Consider the following 24,090-nt stretch of genomic DNA (forward strand, 5'->3'; position numbering starts at 1 on the left):
GGCATTCAAGCACTAGGAGTTACTAAAGCTGGCAGGGCTCAGCAATACATTTTCCGGTGATGCACGCCTGGTCTTTCTGATCAGGCCTGCTCCGGCGAAACGATGTCAGGCGGCGAGAACGTCATCGCACCGCCTGTGCCACCAGAAAGTGCCGAATGAGGAGGAAGGGAATGAATGGTTCCCTTGCTTCACCTGCACTTTCAGTTGTATCTTCCTAAGGACATAGATACAATTGAAGACCGTACACATTACATTAGGGTTGTCACGATACCAGAATTTGGACTTCGATACTGACACTGTGTGTAGTACTGCGATTCTCTATAACAAAATGAAACTTTGCCAACAATAAAAAACAAAACAAAAAAACATTTTCCAGTTAGACTTGAGGCACATGGTTTGGATAATTTTGAACCTCCATGTGCCTCAAATTAATAGTAATTAACCCCTTAGTCAATGGACAACACATTGGGTTAATGTGTGAGGTACATGGGGTTAATTACTATTAATGAGGCACATGGAGGTATAAAATTTATAACACCACGTGATTCACATTAATAAGTGAAGGAAAGCAGTTTTTATATTTTCAGTGTACATATTATAAATGATGCTATAAATTTATTGTGAAGGTTATTACGGTCACGACAATACCTAATGTGTGTATATTTTATGTATTGAGACTTATTTTATGGTTTATTGTAAAAACGGGTGTATTGTTTTAAAAAAAGGTTTATTTAAAAATACTTTATTATTTTTAACCCCTTATAGGGACGCAGCCTAGTTGGGGCCTTAAGGCTCAGAGCCCATTTTTCAAATCTGACATTTCACTTTATGTGGTAATAACGTCGGAATGCTTAAACCTATCCAAGCGATTCTGAGATTGTTTTCTCATGACACATTGGGCTTTATGTTAGTGGTAAAATTTGGACGATATATTCAGTATTTATAGGTGAAAAATGGCAAAATTTAGAGAATTTATTAAAAAAAAATAGCCTTTTTCAGAATTTAAATGCATCTGCTTGTAAAACAGATGGTTATACCACCCAAAATAGTTACTAGTTCACATTTACCATATGTCTACTTTAGATTGGCATCGTTTTTTTGAACATTATTTTATTTTTCTTGGACGTTACAAGGCTTAGAATATAAACAGCAATTTCTCATATTTTTTAAAAAATTTCAAAAGCCTTTTTTTAACCCCTTAGTGACCAGCCCATTTTAGGCCCTAATGACCAAGCTATTTTATTAGTTTTTCTATAGTCGTATTCAAAGAGCTAGAACTTTTTATTTTTTCGTCTACATAGCTGTATGAGGACTTGTTTTTTGTGGGATTAGTTGTACTCTTTAATAGCACCATTTTAGGGTACATATAATTTTTTTATTAACTTTTATTAACTTTTTTGGGGGGGGGGATTATAAAAAAAAACCTGAAATTCCACCATGGTTCTATGCGTTTTTAAATTGACACCGTTCACTGTGCGGCGTAAATAACATGTTACCTTTATTCTATGGGTCGATATAATTACGGCGATACCACATAAGTAGAGGTTTTTTATGTTTTACGACTTTTGCACAATAAAAACACTTTTGAACTAACATGATTTGTTTTTGCATCGTTGCTTTCCAAGAGCCGTCACTTTTATTTTTCCATCAATGTAGTGATTTTTTGGGCTTGTTTTCTGCGGGACGAGACGTAGTTTTGATTGGCACTGTTTTGGGGTGCATGGGACATTGACTCATTTTTATTATGACTTTTGGGGGGCAATGGAAAAAAATTGCAATTTCGCCATTGTTTTTTTTTTTTTCTTTGCGGTGTTCACCTTGCGGTTTAAATGACATATTAACTTTATTAATGGAGTCATTACGGTCGCGGCGATACCATATATGTGTACTTTTATTTATTTTTCACTTAAACTAAATAAAACCACTTTTTATGGAAAAATATGGATTTAGTTTCTTACTGTAATTTTTATTAATCTTTTTCACATTTTTTATTTATTTCATTAGTCCCACTAGGGGACTTTACTGTGCGATCTTGAGATCGCTGCTGTAATGCTTTGGTATACTTCGTATACCAGAGCATTATTTCCTGTCAGTGTAAATCTGACAGGCAATCTGTTAGGACGTGCCTCCGGCGCGTCCTAATAGGCATATGTCCAGGGTAGACCTGGGGGCTTTTATCAAGCCCCCTTTGCCATGACACCCCATCGGAGACCCGCGATTGCATTTGTGGGCCGCCGATGGGTGACAGAGGGAGCTCACTCCCTCTGTAAACAAGTTAAATGCCGCGGTCGCTATTGACGGCGGCATTTAACGGGTGTTGGAGCAAGAGCCCAGCTGTCATCAGACTAGGGATGTCACGATACCAGAATTTGGACTTCGAAACCGATACTTCGTGTAGTATTGCGATTTCGATACTTTGCCAATAGTAATAAAAAAAAATATGTTTTTTCTGTTTTCTGATGTGAGGCGCGATGTGTGATGATTAATTTTGAATGCGCTTCACATTAATAGTAATTAATCCCATCCTGTTTCTCAGTCATAATGGGTTAATGTGTGAGGTACATGATGGGGTTAATTACTATTAATGTGAGGAAAATGGAGGTTAAATTCATCGCACCTCGCGCCTCACGTTAATAAGTGATAGAAAGCAGTGTTTATTTCATTTTTTTTACAGTGTACACATAAATGATGCAAAAAAATTGTTGTGCGCGCCATTACTGAATGTGTATATTTTATGTATTGAGACTTATTTTAATGTTTATTGTAAAAAAGGCGTATGTGTATTTTTTTTAAATTTAACAATACTTTGTTTTTACTTTATTTTTAAACTTTAATGTACTGACATAAATCAGATATGTGGCAGTACATTAGCCTATGGACGGATAGCACACAGGCTGTTAGGACATACCCAAGTATGCCCTAACAAGAAATATGGTAAGACCGCCCTGGGGTCCGTCAATAGACCCTGAGCTGTCTGCCCATATATGGTATGTCCCTCGATCGCGTCACAGGAATTCCCTGTGACGCGATCCAGGGGCATCCCCCCCTTCTCATTTTCTCCTGAATGTTGCAGTCAGCTGTGATCGCAGCATTCAGGGGGAATAGCGGCGGAGATGAGGTTTCTCTGATCTCCGCCGTTATAGAGCAGGGCTGCGGCTGTGTAATACAGTCATTGCCCCGCTCCTGACAGGAAGTGCGCGCGCGGTCAGAATGAGGTGATGCGGCCGGCGCTACACTAATGAGCGGCAGTTCAGGCACTGAAGAAAGAACATGGGGGTGCAGTGCGCCCGCCATGTTCTGTCTTCAGTGCCGCCGCTCATTAGTGCAGCGCTGGCCGCATCGCATCATCCTGACGGCGTGCACTTGTCAGTACTCAGGAGCGGGGCAATGACTGTACTACACAGCCACAGCCCCGCTCTCATACATTTCATGTATTACTATACTGAGCTGTGCGGCTGCGCAGCGAAGTATCGAAATACAGGAAATGGCGGTATCGAGCCGTTTAGGGATGCACAGTATCAAAGTTTCGATGCATCGTGCATCCCTACATCAGACAGCTGAGACCCGGCTACAGCCTGCACGGGTGACCCGTGCAGGACTTAGACTAGGCTCACGTGAAAAGGCGTCAGCCTAGCCCAAGGCCCCTTAGTGACGAACGTGAAAAGGCGTATTGTTGGTCACTATGGGGTTAAGGTACCTGTTCGGTTCCGAGTGGCTTTGAGGGGCCTATGCATCAGAAACCCCCATAAAACACCCCATTTTCAAAACTAGACTCCTCAAAGTATTCAAAACAGCATTTAGAAAGTTTAACCCTTCCGGCATTTCACAGAAATTAGAGCAAAGTAGAGGTGAAATTTGCAAATTTAATTTTTCTTCCTGATTATTAATTATATTCAATTTTTTTCTGTAACACAGAAGGTTTTACCAGAGAAACACTACTAAATATGTATTGTCCAGATTCTGCAGTTTTTAGAAATGTCCCACATGTGTCTCGTGCGCTCGTGGAATAAAACACAAGCCCCAGAAGCAAAGAAGCACCAAGTGCATTTTGAGGCCTCTTTTTTATTAGAATATATTTTAGGCAGCATGCCAGGTTTGAAGAGGTGTTGAGGTGCCAAAACAGTAGGAATCCCCCATTTAAAAAACTACACCCCTCAAGGAATTAATTTATGGTTGTTACCATTTTGATCCCCACAGTTTTTACACAGCACGTGTATGAATTGGGCTGTGAAATTAAAAAAAAATGACATTTTTTCCAATATGCTGTCATTTTTGATCAAAATGTCTTATTTTCACAGGGAACAAAATACCCCATTTTGTTGCCCAATTTCTCCTGAGTGCAGCAATACCCCATTTGTGGCGATAAACTGACGTTTGGGCCCATGGGAGAGCTCAGAAGGGAAGGAGTGCTGTGTGTTCTATGGAGTGCAGATTTTGCTAGATTGGTTTTCGGGTGCCATGTCGCATTTGCAGAGCCCCAGAGGTATCAAAGCAATGGAAACCCACCAGAAGTGACCCCATTTTAGAAACTACACCCCTCAAAGAATTCATTCATGGTTAATGTGACCATTTAGACCCCATAGTTTCTTCACAGAACTTATTTGAATTGGGCTGGGAATTAAAAGAAAATAATAATACATTTCCAATAATATGTAGTTATAGCTCAAAATTTTTTATTTTCACAAGAAATTAAAAAAAAAAAATTTTGTTGCCCAATTTGTCCTGAGTGCGGCAATACCCCAATTGTTGTGATAAACTGCCGTTTGAGCCCATGGGAGGGCTCAGAAGGAAAGGACCACCATATGGCCAACTGGGGATTTTCTGGTGCCAAGTCATGTATGCAGAAGCCCCTGAGGTACCAGTACAGTTGAAATCCCCAAGAAGTGACCCCGTTTTAAAAACTACATCCTTAAGGCATTCATCTAGAGTTGTAGTGAGCATTTTGACCGGAGACAAACTGTAATGTGGGTTCTCCTGGGTACAGCAATACCCTCAAAGTGGCTGTTATCTGCTGCCTGGGCACACAGCAGGGATCAGAACGGAAAGACGAGAGGGGGAAAAGCTGTGCGGAGTGCACAGGGTAAGTAAAACTGGGGTAGATTAAAAATCAAGGGCTGTATGATAAATTTTAAAACACTTTCATACAGAGCCCTGGTTTTTCAGAACACGTGTCACTGATATATTGTGTCCTCCCTTATCCCCCTCTTATAGCAGACTTTGCACCTCTTTTGACTTTTTCCCTTCTTGCCAGTTTGGGGAACTTCTCCTGGAAAGTGTTGCCATGGTACGATGCGAGTGGCCTCGCTGCCAGAAGTACTGGGTGCCCTCCCTTCTTGGTCCCTAAAATTAGTTTCTTGATAACCACCTCTTGAAATTCCAGGAATGTTCCCCTCTGGCCTGTACATCGACGTAGCACGTACGCATTGTACAATGCCATCGGTATGATGTGCACAGCCAGCTTCTTATACCACACCGCATGGCGCTGTAGGGTTTCAGGACTTGATCTGACAAGTCCATCCCTCCCATGTACCTATTGTAGTCCAGGATGCAGTCTGGTTTGGGGGTCTCAGTACTGGTACATGGGTACTGGTGTGGCATCTCTTGTACGTGACACACAATATGTTGCTGCTAGATTGTGCCCTGCTCACCCCTCCGGAGTGTTTGCCCAAGCAGAGTCTTAAGGAGGCCTCTCGTATTTCTTCTAGCAGTGCCACATGCCTCCGGACTTCTGGAAGCAAGGCACTTGAAGAGTGGGACGCTGGTATAAAAATTATCCAGGTAGAGGTGGTAACCCTGGTCCAGAAGTGGCTGCACCAAATCCCACACTATTTTTGCATTAACTCCCAGTAAGGCCTCATGCACATGAACATGCTTTTGCGGCCGCAATTCCCCCGAAAATACATGGGAGAATTTCGGCCCCATTCATTTCTATGGGGCCATGCACACGACCGTAGTTTTTACGGTCCGTGCATGGCCCGGGAGCCCGCAGCGCAGAAAGAACGGACCTGTCTTTTTACGGCTGTCTTCTGCGGTCGAGGCTCACTGAAAATAATGGCCGCGGCCATGTGCATGTCCCGCAATTAGCGGGCGGCTCGCGGCTGACAGTACACAGCCGGCCCAGCCGAAAATCACAGCCTTGCACATGGCTACAGTCACGTGCATGAGGCCTAAGGGGGCATTCTGGGGGCTAAACACTGGTATCCTTCCCTTCATATATCCTAAATTTGTACGTATACCCTGATGCACTCTCGCAGAGCTTATACATCTTCACCCCATACCTTACCCTCTTACTCGGCAGCTACTGGCGGAATTGAAGCCTCCCTTTAAAATGTACCAAGGACTCAATAGAAACACACTTCTCGAGGTGTATGCTTGAGAAAACCAGGCACTGAAACGGTCTAATAGGGGTCTCCGTTTAGACAATCAAAAGTGGGGTCATCTCAGGGTGGGCACAGCTCATTATCAGTATAATGTAATTAGCGAAGTATTGCCTAATTTATTTATTTTTTTTAGGTTACAGTTCAGTTCTGAAGCTGCTTTGAGGGGCCCATATTTTAGACACCCCTATCAAACACACCATTTTAGAAACTAGACCCCTCAAAGTATTCACAACAGCATTTAGAAAGTTTGAACTCTTTAGGTGTTTCACAGGAATTTAGAGCAAAGTAGAGGTGAAATTTACATGTTTATTTTTGTCAAAAATTCCTTTTTATACCATTTTTTTTCTATAACAAAAGGTTTTACCAGAGAAACGCAACTTAATATTTATTGGCCAGATTCTGCAGTTTTGAGAAATATCCCACATGTGGCGCTAGTGCGGTAATGGACTGAAGCACCGGCCTCCGAAGCAAAGGAGCACCTAGTGGATGTTGAGGCCTCCTTTTTATTAGGCACCATGTCCGGTTTGAAGAGGTCTTGTGGTGCCAAAACAGTGGAAACGCCACAAAAGTGACCCCATTTTGGAAACTAGACCCCTTGAGGAATCCATTGTAGTTTTCTTAGGGTGCATGCGGCTTTTTGATCAGTATTTATTCCATTTTTAAGTGGCACGGTGACTAACAAACAGCAATTCTACTACTGTTTTTTTTATTCTATTTTTTTTACAGCGTACACCTTGCGCTATAAATGACATTCAATTTATTCTGCGGGGCGATACGATTACGGCGATACCAGATGTTTATAGTTTTTTTTTATGTCTTATGGCATTTGAACAATAAAAATACATGTTGTAAAAAATCATTCACTTTTTGTGTTACCATATTCTCTAAGAGCCAGAACTTTATTTTTCCATCAAGAAAGCAGTGCGAGGACTTATTTTTTGCGTAACTAACTGAAGTTTCGATCAGCACCATTTTTAGGTAATTCGACTTTTTGATCTCTTTATTCCATTTTTTGGGAGGTGAAGTGACCAAACAATTGTGATTCTGTTACGGTTTATTATTATTTTTTTTTACGGCGTTCACCGCGCGGGATAAATAACGAAATAATTTTGTAGTTCAGGCCGTTACGGACGTGGCGATACCAATTATGTATAGTTTGTTTATATATTTTTATTAATAATAAAGGACTGATAAGGGGAAAAGGGGGACTTTTACTTTTATCATTTAAAACTTTTCTTTTCTTATTTTTACACATCTTTTTTTTACTTTATTACTTTGTCCCATTAGGGGACTTGAGGGCAGGAGGCCCTGATTGCTATTCTAATACACTGCACTACATGCGTAGTGCAGTGTATTAGAGCTGTCAGCTACTCACTGACAGCAAGCATAGTGGGTCCTGACTTTGTCAGGACCCACTACGCTTCAGTCCATGGCATAGCCGGACGCCATTGTTAGGCGTCTAGTTGCCATAGTCACCATCGCCGGCCGCTATCTTGTAGCAGGCCGGCGATGGCAGCTTAACCCCTAAAAATCCGCGATCCCTATTGAAAGCGGCTTTTAAGGGGTTAATCAGCAGGGACACAGCGATCGGTCCCCGCTGTAGGAGCTGAGGCAAATGCTGTACGAGACAGCAGCTGTGACAGCTCCTCTATGTGTCGGGAGGACAGCCGAAACAGCCGTTACGTACTATTAGGTCATGGAGCGCGAAAGACGCTGCTACCATGACCTAATAGTACGTCCAGGAGCGGGAAGGGGTTAAACTTTAAGGCCCTGCTCACATGGAGTTTTAGGACACATTATTTGCAGCGGAAACCGCGGCAAAAGACGCCCAAAATTGCCTCCCTTTAAATTCAATGGGAGGTGGAGGCGTATTTATGCCGCGAGCAGAAAAAAACACTCACGTGAAAAAAAAGTGACATGTCCCATCTTGGTGTGTGGCTTTGATACATCATATAGACTTTACAATGAGCGTGATCTCAGGGAGTTAAATGCATGGCTGAAGTCTTGGTGTAGAGGAGAAGGATTTGGGTTCCTAGAGCACTAGGCTGACTTTTCATTGGGGTACAAACTGTATTCTGCAGATGATTTGCACCTAAATGGAAGGGGGTCCGCTGTGCTGGGGCAGAGAATTCTAGCTGGGGTGGCGGAGTATTTAAACTAGGGCTGAGGAGGGAGGTCAATGTAGAAAAAAAAAGGGGTAGCCAGGTTAGAGAGGGGTCAGACTATATTGGTGGGGGGAGAAACAGAATGTGGGGAGAGGACTAGACAACAAGATAAGGAGATCCTTTCGTTACAAAACAGTGTAAATAAAAAGGCCCGATTAATGTCAAATCACATTTCTGATAATAAAAGTGAAAGACAGGCAAGTTAAAGTGTATGTTCACAAATGCCAGAAGTCTAGCAAGCAAAATGGGGGAGCTGGAGGCCTTGATACTGGAAGAAAATATAGATATAGTTGGTGTTGCTGAAACATGGCTGGACTCTTCACATGACTGGGCTGTAAATCTACAGGGTTTTACACTTTTTCGTTAAGACAGGACAAATAGGAAAGGCGGTGGTGTATGTCTGTATGTGAGAAGTGATATGAAGGCGAGTGTGAAAGAGACAATAGTGGGTGATTACTGTGAGGAGGTTGAAACCTTGTGGGTGGAACTAGAAAGGGAGGTAAACACTGAAAATATTACTTTTGGTGTAATCTATAGACCCCCCAATATAACTGAGGAGATGGAAGTTCAGCTATATAAACAGAGGGAGCTGGCTGCACAGGCGGGTACTGTACTGATAATGGGAGATTTTAATTTCCGAGATATTAATTGGTGTCATGGTTCGGCTTCAACTGCAAAGGGGAGACATTTCCTCAACCTGTTGCAGGAAAATTTTATGGGCCAGTTTGTGGAAGACCCGACTAGAGGTGAAGCTCTGTTGGATCTGGTCATTTCTAATAATGCAGATCTTGTTGGGAATGTCAATGTTCGTGAAAACCTAGGTAACAGTGATCATAATATAGTTACATTTTACCTATACTGTAAAAAACAAATGCAGGCTGGGAGGGCAAAAACATTTAATTTTAAGAAAGCCAATTTCCCCAGGATGAGGGCTGCAATTCAGGATATGGACTGGGAAGAACTAATGTCAAATAACGGAACAAATGATAAATGGGAGATTTTCACATCTACTTTGAGTTATTATAGTGCAAAATTTATTCCTATAGGTAACAAGTATTAACGACTCAAATTAAAACCCACATGGCTTACACCTTCTGTGAAAGGGGCAATACACGACAAAAAAAGGGCATTTAAAAAATACAAATCTGAGGGTACAGCTGTAGCCTTTGTAAAATATAAAGAGCTTAATAAAATCTGTAAAAATGTAATAAAATTAGCAAAAATACAAAATGAAAGGCAGGTGGCCAAGGATAGTAAAACAAATCCCAAAAAATTCTTCAAGTATATAAATGCTAAAAAGCCAAGGTCTGAACATGTAGGACCCCTAGATAATGGTAATGGGGAGTTGATCACAGGGGATCAAGAGAAGGCAGAGTTACTAAATGGGTTCTTTAGCTCTGTATATACAACAGAAGAAAGAGCAGCTGATGTAGCCGGTGCCAGTGCTGTTATTATATCAGTTGATATACTGAATTGGATGAATGTAGATATGGTCCAAGCTAAATTAAATAAAATAAATGTGCACAAGGCCCCGGGACCAGATGGGTTACACCCTAGAATTCTTAAAGAGCTTAGTTCAGTTATTTCTGTCCCCCTTTTCATAATATTCAGAGAATCTCTAGTGACTGGTATAGTGCCAAGGGACTGGCGCAGCGCAAATGTGGTACCTATTTTCAAAAAGGGCTCTAGGTCTTCCCCGGGTAATTATAGACCAGTAAGCTTAACATCCATTGTGGGGAAAATGTTTGAGGGGCTATTGAGGGACTATATACAGGATTATGTGACAATAAATAGCATTAAGTGACAGCCAGCACGGTTTTACTAAGGACAGATGTTGTCAAACTAACCTAATCTGTTTTTATGAAGAGGTGAGCAGAAGTCTAGACAGAGGGGCCGCTGTAGATTTAGTGTTTTTGGACTTTGCAAAGGCATTTGACACTGTCCCCCATAGACGCCGAATGGGTAAATTAAGGACTATAAGTTTAGGAAATATAGTTTGTAATTGGATTCAGAATTGGCTCAAGGACCGTATCCAGAGGGTTGTGGTCAATGATTCCTACTCTGAATGGTCCCCAGTTATAAGTGGTGTACCCCAGGGTTCAATCCTGAAGATGGGATTAATAGCACTATTTCTATTTTTGCAGATGACACCAAGCTATGTAATATAGTTCAGTCTATGGAAGATGTTCATGAATTGCAGGCAGATTTAAACAAACTAAGTGTTTGGGCGTCCACTTGGCAGATGAAGTTTAATGTAGATAAATGTAAAGTTATGCATCTGGGTACCAACAACCTGCATGCATCATATGTCCTAGGGGGAGCTACACTGGCGGACTCACTTGTTGAGAAGGATCTGGGTGTACTTGTAAATCATAAACTCAATAACAGCATGCAGTGTCAATCAGCTGCTTCAAAGGCCAGCAGGATATTGTCGTATTAAAAGAGGCATGGACTCACGGGACAGGGATGTAATATTACCACTTTACAAAGCATTAGTGAGGCCTCATCTGGAATATGCAGTTCAGTTCTGGGCTCCAGTTCATAGAAAGGATGCCCTGGAGTTGGAAAAAATACAAAGAAGAGCAACGAAGCTAATTAGGGGCATGGAGAATTTAAGTTATGAGGAAAGATTGAAAGAATTAAACCTATTTAGCCTTGAAAAAAGACAACTAAGGGGGGACATGATTAACTTATATAAATATATTAATGGCACATACAAAAAATATGGTGAAATCCTGTTCCTTGTAAAATCCCCCTCAAAAAACAAGGGGGCACTCCCTCCGTACGGAGAAAAAAAGGTTCAAGCTGCAGAGGCGACAAGCCTTCTTTACTGTGAGAACCAGGGGCGTAACTAGGAATGACTGGGCCCCATAGCAAACTTTTGACTGGGGCCCCCCCTCCGCTGGGTATCACACAACCCCCCCCCCCCCCCTTGTAGATAGTGCCTCCCTATAGATTCCACCACACAGCGCCCCCCTATAGATAGCACCATACACAGCCCCCTGTCGATAACGCCATACACACCCCCTGTAGATAACACCATACAGCCCCCTCTGTAGATACCATATAAGCCCCCCCCCCCAAAAAAAAACGGCCTATAGTTTGTCCTACAAAAGACATGCATCCCCTATCCACAGGATAGGGGATACATGTGCGATCGCTGGCATTGATAAGAACGGGGGACCGAAAGTCCCCCGAAGTTCTCCATGACTAACCTCGGACTTCTGGCGTCTGCGCAGATCAATAAAAATGAAAGGAGCGCTGGTCACGCATGCGCACAAGCGCGACCGGCGCTCCATTCATTTCTACGGAGCTGCCGACACAGACCCCGGAAGTCCGAGGTTTGTCATGGAGAACTTAGGGGGGACTTTCGGTCCCCCGTTCTCATCGCTGGGCGTCCCAGCGATCCCACATGTATCCCTTATCCTGTGGATAGGGGATGCATGTCTTTTGTAGGAACAACCCCTTCAGTGGCGTCGCGCTGTAGCAGCCATAGCGGCTGCTAGCGGAGCCTGCGGCCATGGGAGGGGGCCGTGCCGGCGGGTGCCACGGGACCCCTCATGCTGCAGGCTCCGTAGAAGTCGCTACGGCTGCTATAGCGGTAGTTACGCCACTGCGTATAGGTTTGTACGGTGTAAAACTACAGCTCCCAGCATGGCCGGAACAATGGTAAGGATATGCTGGGAGATGCGGTTTCACAAGAAAAAATCATACCACCCATCATCGCGCTGCAGATCATACAGTGACTACAATACTGATTAGAGGCAGAATAAACATTTACATTAAGTGACTCACCGGTGACATCTCAGATTCTAGTTCTTTTCTTCTCCCTCCGGTTCAGACATCTATGATGGATTTCTCCCGGCCATTACCCATTTCTGCAGTTTTCCGTTTAGATGTCTTCAGCTTCTCACTTTTAAAACATTTCTGCACCTGTAAACAAAGTTACAATTTTCAACACATCTAAATATAACTGACACACACACACACACAGCCCCCTGTAGATTGTGCCCACATATGGACTCCAGAGCTGCAAGGCAATAGCGCTAACCACTGAGCCACCGTGCTGCCCTACATATAGCTTCCCCTATAGTTAGTGCTCCACATATTGCCCACCTCTGTAGATAGTCTCACATATAGCTCCCCCTGTATATAGTGTCCCACATATAGCCCACCCCTGTAGACTGTGCACTACATATAGCCACCCTGTTGCTAGTGCCCCACAGGTATCCCACCCCTGTATATAGTGTCCCACACATAGCCCACCCCTATAGAAAGTACCCTAAAAAATAGCTCCCCTATAGATAGTGCTCTACATATAGCCCACCCTTGTATAGTGTCTCACATATACTGCCCCACATATAGACCCCCCTGTAGATAGTGGCCCACATCCCCACATACAGACCTCCCCTGTAGCTAGTGCCCCACATATAGACCCCCCCTGTATATAGTGGCCCACATATAGACCCCACATATAGACCCCCCCTGTATATAATGGCCCACATATAGAACCCCCTGTATATAATGGCCCACATATAGAACCCCCTGTATATAGTGGCCCACACCCCCACATATAGACCCCCCTGTAGCTACTGCCCCACATATAGACCCCCCTATATATAATAGCCCACATAAAGACGACCCCCCCATTATAGATAATGCCATTCACATTTTTGAAGAAAAAAATAAATAAATTGCCATACTCACATGATCCCGTTCCCACGCTGTTCACTGGCGATGCAGACATGCTCTCTTCTGAGCATGTCTGCAGGAGCTGAACGAGCGTCCTCCAATGACGCTGATTGGCGGGGCAGAATGACTTGCCCCGCCAATCAGCACCTTCCAAGCATGGAAGCGGCGCGATGATGTCATCGCGCCGCTAGCCAATCAGTGTCATTGTAAGGCACTGGATGGTCAGGCACGGAACATGCCCGGCCATTCAGTGCTAACACATGTATTTGGCTGCCGCTAGCACTGGGGCCCCCTCCGGTGCTAGCGACACCTACAGGCATGATGAGAGGGCCTGTGTAAGGCTCGGCGGCGCGGGCCCCACAGTAGCGGCGCTACCGCTGTAGCAGCCATAACGGCTGCTAGCGGCGCCACCGGGCATTTGGGTGGGCGTGTCGGCTGGCGGCACGGGCCCCCTCAAGCCCCGGGCCCCGTAGCAGCCGCTACTGCTGCTACCACGGTAGTTACGCCACTGGTGAGAACTGTAAATCTATGGAATAGCCTACCGCAGGAGCTGGTCACAGCAGGGACAGTAGATGGCTTTAAAAAAGGGTTAGATAATTTCCTAGAACAAAAAAGTATTAGCTCCTACGTGTAGAAATTTTTCCTTCCCTTTTCCCGTCCCTTGGTTGAACTTGATGGACATGTGTCTTTTTTCAGCCGTACTAACTATGTAACTATATGTGATACATTGTTAAATTGACAACATGTACACAATCGCTTGGACCATTAGTTGCATTGACTTTTAACTCCTTCCTGACATTTGACGTATCCAAACAAAGCGGGCGTCGGCTGTATGTTACAGCCAACACTTCAGAGTAACGAGCGGGATCCCACTCGTTAAAGAGGCTCTGACAGCAGATTATAAATGCCCTATCTCCTACATAATCTGATCGGCGCTGGAATGTAGATAAAAGCAGTCGTTTTCTTTTGAAAAACGATCATTTTTGAGCAAGTTATGAGCAATTTTAGAGTTTGTTTCTTAATGCCCAACTGGGTGTGTTTTTACTTTTGACCAAGTGGGTGTTGTAAAGAAGTGTATGAGGCTGACCAATCAGTGACATACACTTCTCATTGTTCCAGCCCAGCTTCTTTCACTGCACAATCTCACTGTGCTGTGGATCATGCTGGGCTGGTACAATGAGAAGTGCAGGACACTGATTGGTCACTGATTGGTCAGCCTCATACACTTCTTTACAACACCCACTTGGTCAAAAGTAAAAACACACCCAGTTGGGCATTAAGAAACAAAATCTAAAATTGCTCATAACTTGCTCAAAAATGATCGTTTTTCAAAATAAAAACCACTGCTGTTATCTACATTCCAGCGCCGATCAGATTATGTAGGAGATAGAGCATTTATAATCTGGTGACAGAGCCTCTTTAAATGCCACAGTCAATAGCGACCGCGGCATTTAAATCGTTAGAAAGAGGGGGAGACCCCCTCTAACAGCTCATCGCACCCCCCGCAATGCGATCGCAGGGTGGCAATGGTTGCTATGGCTGCCTGGGGGCCTAATGAAGGCCCCCAGGTCCGCCATCTTTGCACTGCTATTAAGCCTGTTAGAATCACTATATACTGCTATACATTAGTTTTGAGGTATATCTACAAGCGATCTAAGATCGCTGGTTAAGTCCGCTAGGGGGACTAATAAAAATAAAAAAAAAGTAAAAATTAGTAAAATAAAGTTTTTGTAAAAAAGAAATTAAATGGTCAAAAACACCCCCCTTTTCCCCCTGGAGAATAGTAAAAAAATAAATAGACATAATTGATATCGCCGCATTCGTAAAAGTCTGAACTATTACAATATATCATTATTTAACCCGCACGGTGACCACCACAAGAAAATAAAAATGTAAACGCCAGAGTCTCTATTTTTTGGTCACCTCATCACCCACAAAAAATGAAATAAAAAGTTAGCAAAACATCACATGTACTCCAAAATGTCATAATTAAAAACTAAAGCTTATCCTGCAAAAAATAACCCCTTAGGCCTCATGCACACGACCGTATTTTTGTCCATCCGTAAATACTGGCGTAAATACGAATCCTTGGTCACACGTATTCTACCCGTATTGCACCCGTATTTACGGGCACGTTTTTGGCTGCAAAATAGCACCGCACTAATCGGCAGCCCTTCTCTCTATCAGTGCAGGATAGAGAGAAGGGACAGCCCTTTCCGTAATAAAAGTAAAATAATTTCATACTTACCCGGCCGTTGTCTTGGTGACGCGTCCCTCTCTTGACATCCAGTCCAACCTCCCTGTATGACGCGGCAGTCCATGTGACCGCTGCAGCCAGTGATTGGCTGCAGTGGTCACATGGGCTGTAACGTCATCCCAGGAGGCCGGACTGGAGGAAGAAGCAGGGAGTTCTGGGTAAGTATGAACGTCTTTTTTTATTATAGCTTTAGCTATATTGTAATCGGTAGTCACTGTCCAGGGTGCTGAAACAGTTACTGCCGATCGTTTAACTCTTTCAGCACCCTGGACAGTGACTATTTACGGACGTCGCCTAGCAACGCACCCGTAATTACAGGTGCACACACGTGGTCACCCGTAATTACGGGAGCCCCATAGACTTCTATGGGCTGCCTGTGCCGTAATTATGGCCTGAAATAGGACATGTTCTATATTTTTTCAACGACACAGGCACCTTCCCGTAAGCATACGGGGAGGTACCTGTGGCCAATAGAAGTCTATGGGCCTGTAATTACGGGAGTTTTTACAGTCGTGTGCATGAGGCCTTAGGGTATGTTCACACTAGACTAAAAACGTCTGAAAATACGGAGTGGTATTCAAAGGAAAACGGCTCCTGATTTTCAGACGTTTAGGCCAAGTTCACAGTTTTTTTATGTGGAAACCGCGCCAAAAATCTCGTCAAAAACGGCCCGAAAATGCCTCCCGTCGATTTCAATGGGAGGCGGGGGCGGTTTTCTCCCGCGAGCGGTAGAACCGGGTCGCAGGAGAAAGCGACATGCCCTTTCTTCGGGCTTTTCCGCCTCTGACCTCCCATTGACTTCAATGGGAGGCAGAGAAAGCGTGTTTCGCCGCGTTTTATGCAAGCGGCGCTCAATGGCGGCGGGCGAAAAACGCCGCGAAAATCGGCGTGCAGGTAGAGGAAAATCTGCCTCAAACTTCCAAACAGAATTGCAAAAAAGTGTGTGAACATAGCCTAAGACACTCGCGAATTTCGCAGCGTGTTTTACGGCTGTTTTTGGAGCGGTTTTCCAGATATGTAATATAAAATCAAGTCTATGAAAAACAGCTCCAAAAACGTCCCAAGAAGGGTCCTATACTTTTTTTGCGGTCGTTTTTTAAAACAGCCGCATTAAAAAAAACGGCCCATCGGAAGAGAATGCCGTTTTTTCCATTGCAATCAATGGGCACAGGTTTGGAGGCGTTCTGCTTCCGATTTTTCGGCCGTTTATGGCACGAAAAACTGCCGAAAATGAGCCATGTGAACTTACCCATACCACTTAATCGACAGAAAAATAAGCAAGTTATGGCTCTCAGAATTTGGCGACAATAAATTTAATTTTTTACACTTCGGTATTTACTTGTAAAAGTAGTTAAATATAGAAAAAACTACATGTATATTTGGCATTGTTGTAATCGTGTTGTCCCACAGAATAAGGCTAACCCGTTTTAATTGCAGTGAATTCTGTAAAAACGAAGCGCAAAACCAACGGAGGAACCGCTGTTTTTTTCATTTTCTACCCCACAAATAATTTTTTTCCCCGTTTACTAGTACAATATATGGCAAAATAATTGGGGCTACGAAAAACTACAACTCGTCCCGCAAAAATCAAGCCCTCATAGGACTATATCGACAGAAAAATAAAGACGTTATGGGTTTTGGAAAGTGGGGAGTAAAAACCGAAAATCTGAAAACATCTGCGGCGGGAAAGGGTTAATCCCAGTTTGTTCTTGAATACAATGAAAGGTTGCGCTTTATAATTATAATGATCCGTTCGGTACCTGGGAAACAAGGGCTTATTCTTTTGCCAACGGCAACTTGGTTTTTTGCTCATAAATTCAGCGCACCGGCTACCTAGCTACATTGATTCTTCGTGCATGCTTTAATGCAATTTGCTCCAAAACCGCGCAATATTGTAGCAAAAAACGGCGCGGTCTAGGCACAAATTGCATCAAAAGCGAGGTGAAGCAGGCTGTTGGGAAGGAGTTTTGTTTCACCATTAGGCTAGGCTTACAGGTCACTGTAAAAATGTGCAGTTTGATGCAATTTGCGCCAAAACAACGCCATTTTTGTCACGATTTTCGGTAAAATATGCATTTATACCACAACGTGAGAACCAAACTCTTTATGTAAAGTTAACATTACTATTGCAGTTCCTCTACTAAATGTGTAACTGAGCGACTATAAAAAACAGATTGTAATCAGCACTAACGTATAAATTACAGCTACAGATTAAACACGGCAACAGATACAAACAGAGCAATGAAACGGCCAGCACATGGAGGGGCCCAAACCAACATGGCGTTATTTACATTATCCTGCCCGGCTCCTCCACATCTTCCGCTCACACTGGGCCGAAAACCACACGAGTGATGCGCCGAGCAGCTGTATTTATATCTTCTTAATTAGTTGGCCACGCCCCCAACCCCGCCCGCCGGAGCTGTAATCAGAAACACCCTTTCATTGCTGAACACATTTTAAAACCCATGCTAAATCAGATAAGGCTATGATCACACGAGAGTCAAAAACGGCTGAAACCTACGGAGCTGTGCCTCTGATTTTCAGCCGTTTTTGAAGCTGCATGTTCACACTGAGTTTTTGCCGCGGCAAATACCAGGGGAAAACATGCCCGAAATTGCCTCCTATTGATTTCAATGGGAGGTGGAGATGTTATTTGGTCCTGTTCACACTGAGTTTTTTGCAGGCAGAAAATTCTGCCTCAAAAATCAGTCTGGAATTTTGAGGCAGATTTTGATCTGCCTGCAAGCTGTTTGCCGCGTTTTTGCTCACGGCCATTGAGCACCGCGGGCAAAAACGCCGCAAAAAATGCTTTCTATGCCTTCCATTGATGTCAATGGGAGGTCAGAGACGTAAGCGGCCAAAGATAGGGCATGTCGCTTCTTTTTCGCGCGAGCCGTCCGTTTTTCTGCATGTTTTCCGACGCGGTTTCCGCGTCAAAAAACGTGTAAAAAAAACTCAGTGTGAACAGGGCCAAAGTAGCAACATGCCTCATAAACCTCATTGAAATCAATGGGAGACGGATATAAACACGTTTTTTGCTGCATTTTTTTGCCACGTTTTCTGTAAAAAAAAACGCTTGCGGTTATTCCCTCTGTCTGTTGAAGAAATAGCTAAAAAAAAAAGCCTAGAAAAACGCGACAAAAAAACGTGGCAAAAAACGTGTGTGATCCAAACCACTTAAAAAAAACCGGAGCTGATATTTCCAGGCAGAATTTTCTGCCTGCAATAAATTTGAAGGTTTTTCTAGGCGTTTTTTTTAGGCAATGAAATGAATGGGAGGTTAGAGGCGGAAACCACTCAAAGAAGGAGCATGCCGCTTTTTTTTCGGCGAGTGTCCGTAAGCCTCGCAGGAGAAAAAACGCCTCTGCCTCCCATTGAAATGAATGGGGGACGATTCAGGGTGCTTTTTGGCACGGATTCCGGCGCAGTTTCCACGTCAAAATCAGAGCCAAAACACTCACAGTGTGAAACTACCCTTTTTTACAAGTTTTAGCTGTAAAAACCACACTGGCGAAAACCGCATATAAAACCACAGCAAACTGCCGTATAACCGTGTGCGGTTTTTCCGCGATTTTTTATATTTGCGTGCGTTTTTTCCATGTGGCCAAAAATTACTCCTGTAAATACACACAAAAATCACTCATGTAAACGTACCCTTTCCCGTAAGGCATCATGTTGTTTTCCTCAGTGGCCTATGCGGGTTTAGAATACTGAACCATTATTTCTGTACCATTCATTCATTTTGAGCGGTCGTGGCAGAAAAAACTATATTTGACCGCACCATTTGAACCCAGTCATACGGTCCATTCTCACTTTGCGGTTAAGGTGTGGTTAGAGACGCCTTTAAAAATGCATCCGAAAAGCCCATGCCTTTTTGGTGCAATTTGGTGCGTTTTTCGATGATGTTGCAGTAAAAAACGCACCAAAATGCAGTAAAAATGCATGCGGCTTTCAGATGTACCTCAACCGCCACGTGTGAATAGACTCTTAGGCCACACGCACACCATACGTATTACGTGTGGATTTGGCGTGCTGATTTTCCTGCGGCACATCCACAGCATAATATAGGACCAGCAAAGTAACTGAGATTCCAAGTAAACTCATCTACACGTTGCAGAATTTTCCCGAACGTAAATTGACCTGCGGTGCGTATTTTAAAATCTGCACCGTCAATTTATCTTGCATTTCCGTCCCAGAATTGTATCTGACAAGTTTATAAAAGAATGCACCAAAATACACGGCATAAAATCTGCACCTGTTTCCGCATCAAAATGTAAAGAACGCACCTAAAAACGCATTAATACGTGCGGATATTACCTGCAGAATTATCTGCGTTTACGGTATGTGTGGTTTACGCAACGTGTATATTTAGCCTTAGAGGAAGAGTACCTTTACATGAGTGTTTTTTGGGTGAATTAAGGCCCCATGCACACGAACGTGTTTTTGCGGCCGCAATTCTCCCGAAAATCCACGGGAGAATTGCGGCCCCATTCTTTTCTATGGGGCCATGCACACGACCGTAGTTTTTACGGTCCGTGCATGGGCCGGGAACCCGCACCGCAGAAAGATCGGGCATGTCCTATTACGGACATCTGCTGCGGTCCAGGCTCATTGTAAGCAATGACGGCGGCCATGTGCATGTCCCGTGATTTGCATATCCCCCACACAGCCCCCCTGTATATGATGCCAAACACCTCCCTGTATATGATGCCACACAGCCTCCCTGTATATGATGCCACACACCTTACTGTATATGATGTCACACAGCCTCCCTGCATATGATGCCACACACCTCCCTGTATATGATAACACACACCTCCCTGTATATGATGCCACTCAGCCTCCCTATATATGATGCCACACACCTCCCTGTATATGATGTCACACACCTCCCTGTATATGATGCCACATACCTCCTGTATTTTATGCCACACACCTCCCTGTATATGATGCCACACACCTCCCTGTATATGATGCCACACAGCCTCCTTGTATATGATGCCACACACCTCCCTGTATATGATGCCACACAACTCCCTGTATATGATGCCACATACCTCCTGTATATGATGCCACACACCTCCCTGTATAGGATGCCACTCAGCCTCCCTTCATATGATACCACACACCTCCCTGTATATGATACCACACAGTCTACCTGCATATGATGCCACACACCTCCCTGTATATGATACCACACACCTCCTGTTTATGATGCCACACAGCCTCCCTGTATATGATGCCACACACCTCCTGTATATGATGCCACACACTAACACCTGTATACGATGCCACATACCTCCCTGTATATGATGCCACACACATCCCTGTATATGATGCCACACACCTCCCTGTATATGATGCCACACAGCCTCCCTATATATGATGCCACACACCTCCCTGTATATGATGCCACACACCTCCCTGTATATGATGCCACATACCTCCTGTATATGATGCCACACACCTCCCTGTATATGATGCCACACACCTCCCTGTATCGGATGCCACTCAGCCTCCCTGAGGCTTACGGACACTCGCCGAAAAAAAAGCGGCATGCTCCTTCTTTGAGTGGTTTCCGCCTCTAACCTCCCATTCATTTCATTGCCTAAAAAAAACGCCTAGAAAAACCTTCAAATTTATTGCAGGCAGAAAATTCTGCCTGGAAATATCAGCTCCGGTTTTTTTTAAGTGGTTTGGATCACACACGTTTTTTGCCACGTTTTTTTGTCGCGTTTTTCTAGGCTTTTTTTTTTAGCTATTTCTTCAACAGACAGAGGGAATAACCGCAAGCGTTTTTTTTTACAGAAAACGTGGCAAAAAAATGCAGCAAAAAACGTGTTTATATCCGTCTCCCATTGATTTCAATGAGGTTTATGAGGCATGTTGCTACTTTGGCCCTGTTCACACTGAGTTTTTTTTACACGTTTTTTGACGCGGAAACCGCGTCGGAAAACATGCAGAAAAACGGACGGCTCGCGCGAAAAAGAAGCGACATGCCCTATCTTTGGCCGCTTACGTCTCTGACCTCCCATTGACATCAATGGAAGGCATAGAAAGCATTTTTTGCGGCGTTTTTGCCCGCGGTGCTCAATGGCCGTGAGCAAAAACGCGGCAAACAGCTTGCAGGCAGATCAAAATCTGCCTCAAAATTCCAGACTGATTTTTGAGGCAGAATTTTCTGCCTGCAAAAAACTCAGTGTGAACAGGACCAAATAACATCTCCACCTCCCATTGAAATCAATAGGAGGCAATTTCGGGCATGTTTTCCCCTGGTATTTGCCGCGGCAAAAACTCAGTGTGAACATGCAGCTTCAAAAACGGCTGAAAATCAGAGGCACAGCTCCGTAGGTTTCAGCCGTTTTTGACTCTCGTGTGATCATAGCCTTATCTGATTTAGCATGGGTTTTAAAATGTGTTCAGCAATGAAAGGGTGTTTCTGATTACAGCTCCGGCGGGCGGGGTTGGGGGCGTGGCCAACTAATTAAGAAGATATAAATACAGCTGCTCGGCGCATCACTCGTGTGGTTTTCGGCCCAGTGTGAGCGGAAGATGTGGAGGAGCCGGGCAGGATAATGTAAATAACGCCATGTTGGTTTGGGCCCCTCCATGTGCTGGCCGTTTCATTGCTCTGTTTGTATCTGTTGCCGTGTTTAATCTGTAGCTGTAATTTATACGTTAGTGCTGATTACAATCTGTTTTTTATAGTCGCTCAGTTACACATTTAGTAGAGGAACTGCAATAGTAATGTTAACTTTACATAAAGAGTTTGGTTCTCACGTTGTGGTATAAATGCATATTTTACCGAAAATCGTGACAAAAATGGCGTTGTTTTGGCGCAAATTGCATCAAACTGCACATTTTTACAGTGACCTGTAAGCCTAGCCTAATGGTGAAACAAAACTCCTTCCCAACAGCCTGCTTCACCTCGCTTTTGATGCAATTTGTGCCTAGACCGCGCCGTTTTTTGCTACAATATTGCGCGGTTTTGGAGCAAATTGCATTAAAGCATGCACGAAGAATCAATGTAGCTAGGTAGCCGGTGCGCTGAATTTATGAGCAAAAAACCAAGTTGCCGTTGGCAAAAGAATAAGCCCTTGTTTCCCAGGTACCGAACGGATCATTATAATTATAAAGCGCAACCTTTCATTGTATTCAAGAACAAACTGGGATTAACCCCTTCCCGCCGCAGATGTTTTCAGATTTTCGGTTTTTACTCCCCACTTTCCAAAACCCATAACGTCTTTATTTTTCTGTCGATATAGTCCTATGAGGGCTTGATTTTTGCGGGACGAGTTGTAGTTTTTCGTAGCCCCAATTATTTTGCCATATATTGTACTAGTAAACGGGGAAAAAAATTATTTGTGGGGTAGAAAATGAAAAAAACAGCGGTTCCTCCGTTGGTTTTGCGCTTCGTTTTTACAGAATTCACTGCAATTAAAACGGGTTAGCCTTATTCTGTGGGACAACACGATTACAACAATGCCAAATATACATGTAGTTTTTTCTATATTTAACTACTTTTACAAGTAAATACCGAAGTGTAAAAAATTAAATTTATTGTCGCCAAATTCTGAGAGCCATAACTTGCTTATTTTTCTGTCGATTAAGTGGTATGGGTAAGTTCACATGGCTCATTTTCGGCAGTTTTTCGTGCCATAAACGGCCGAAAAATCGGAAGCAGAACGCCTCCAAACCTGTGCCCATTGATTGCAATGGAAAAAACGGCATTCTCTTCCGATGGGCCGTTTTTTTTAATGCGGCTGTTTTAAAAAACGACCGCAAAAAAAGTATAGGACCCTTCTTGGGACGTTTTTGGAGCTGTTTTTCATAGACTTGATTTTATATTACATATCTGGAAAACCGCTCCAAAAACAGCCGTAAAACACGCTGCGAAATTCGCGAGTGTCTTAGGCTATGTTCACACACTTTTTTGCAATTCTGTTTGGAAGTTTGAGGCAGATTTTCCTCTACCTGCACGCCGATTTTCGCGGCGTTTTTCGCCCGCCGCCATTGAGCGCCGCTTGCATAAAACGCGGCGAAACACGCTTTCTCTGCCTCCCATTGAAGTCAATGGGAGGTCAGAGGCGGAAAAGCCCGAAGAAAGGGCATGTCGCTTTCTCCTGCGACCCGGTTCTACCGCTCGCGGGAGAAAACCGCCCCCGCCTCCCATTGAAATCGACGGGAGGCATTTTCGGGCCGTTTTTGACGAGATTTTTGGCGCGGTTTCCACATAAAAAAACTGTGAACTTGGCCTAAACGTCTGAAAATCAGGAGCCGTTTTCCTTTGAATACCACTCCGTATTTTCAGACGTTTTTAGTCTAGTGTGAACATACCCTAAGGCCTCATGCACACGACTGTAAAAACTCCCGTAATTACAGGCCCATAGACTTCTATTGGCCACAGGTACCTCCCCGTATGCTTACGGGAAGGTGCCTGTGTCGTTGAAAAAATATAGAACATGTCCTATTTCAGGCCATAATTACGGCACAGGCAGCCCATAGAAGTCTATGGGGCTCCCGTAATTACGGGTGACCACGTGTGTGCACCTGTAATTACGGGTGCGTTGCTAGGCGACGTCCGTAAATAGTCACT

The 24,090-nt window shown here is 43.8% G+C and overlaps 2 long non-coding RNA genes across 3 annotated transcripts in view; one reads left to right on the plus strand and one right to left on the minus strand.

Annotated features, from left to right (window-relative positions):
* LOC142652863 (uncharacterized) overlaps nucleotides 1-17,837 on the minus strand; it is a 38,337-nt gene extending 20,500 nt beyond the window's left edge. Inside the window, exons 1-2 of the long non-coding RNA XR_012847961.1 lie at nucleotides 17,786-17,837; nucleotides 12,341-12,478 (exon numbers count right to left, since the gene is read on the minus strand). This is a non-coding gene — a long non-coding RNA (uncharacterized LOC142652863). The remainder of the gene's footprint in view (nucleotides 1-12,340; nucleotides 12,479-17,785) is intronic.
* A 4,145-nt stretch (nucleotides 17,838-21,982) lies between these two features.
* LOC142652864 (uncharacterized) overlaps nucleotides 21,983-24,090 on the plus strand; it is a 45,510-nt gene continuing 43,402 nt past the window's right edge. The window contains exon 1 of one of the 2 annotated variants that reach the window (XR_012847963.1): nucleotides 21,983-22,071. This is a non-coding gene — a long non-coding RNA (uncharacterized LOC142652864). The remainder of the gene's footprint in view (nucleotides 22,072-24,090) is intronic. The other variant, XR_012847962.1, reaches the window with a different exon arrangement.

The sequence above is a fragment of the Rhinoderma darwinii genome, chromosome 5, assembly GCF_050947455.1.
Source record: "Rhinoderma darwinii isolate aRhiDar2 chromosome 5, aRhiDar2.hap1, whole genome shotgun sequence".
NCBI lineage: Eukaryota > Metazoa > Chordata > Amphibia > Anura > Rhinodermatidae > Rhinoderma > Rhinoderma darwinii.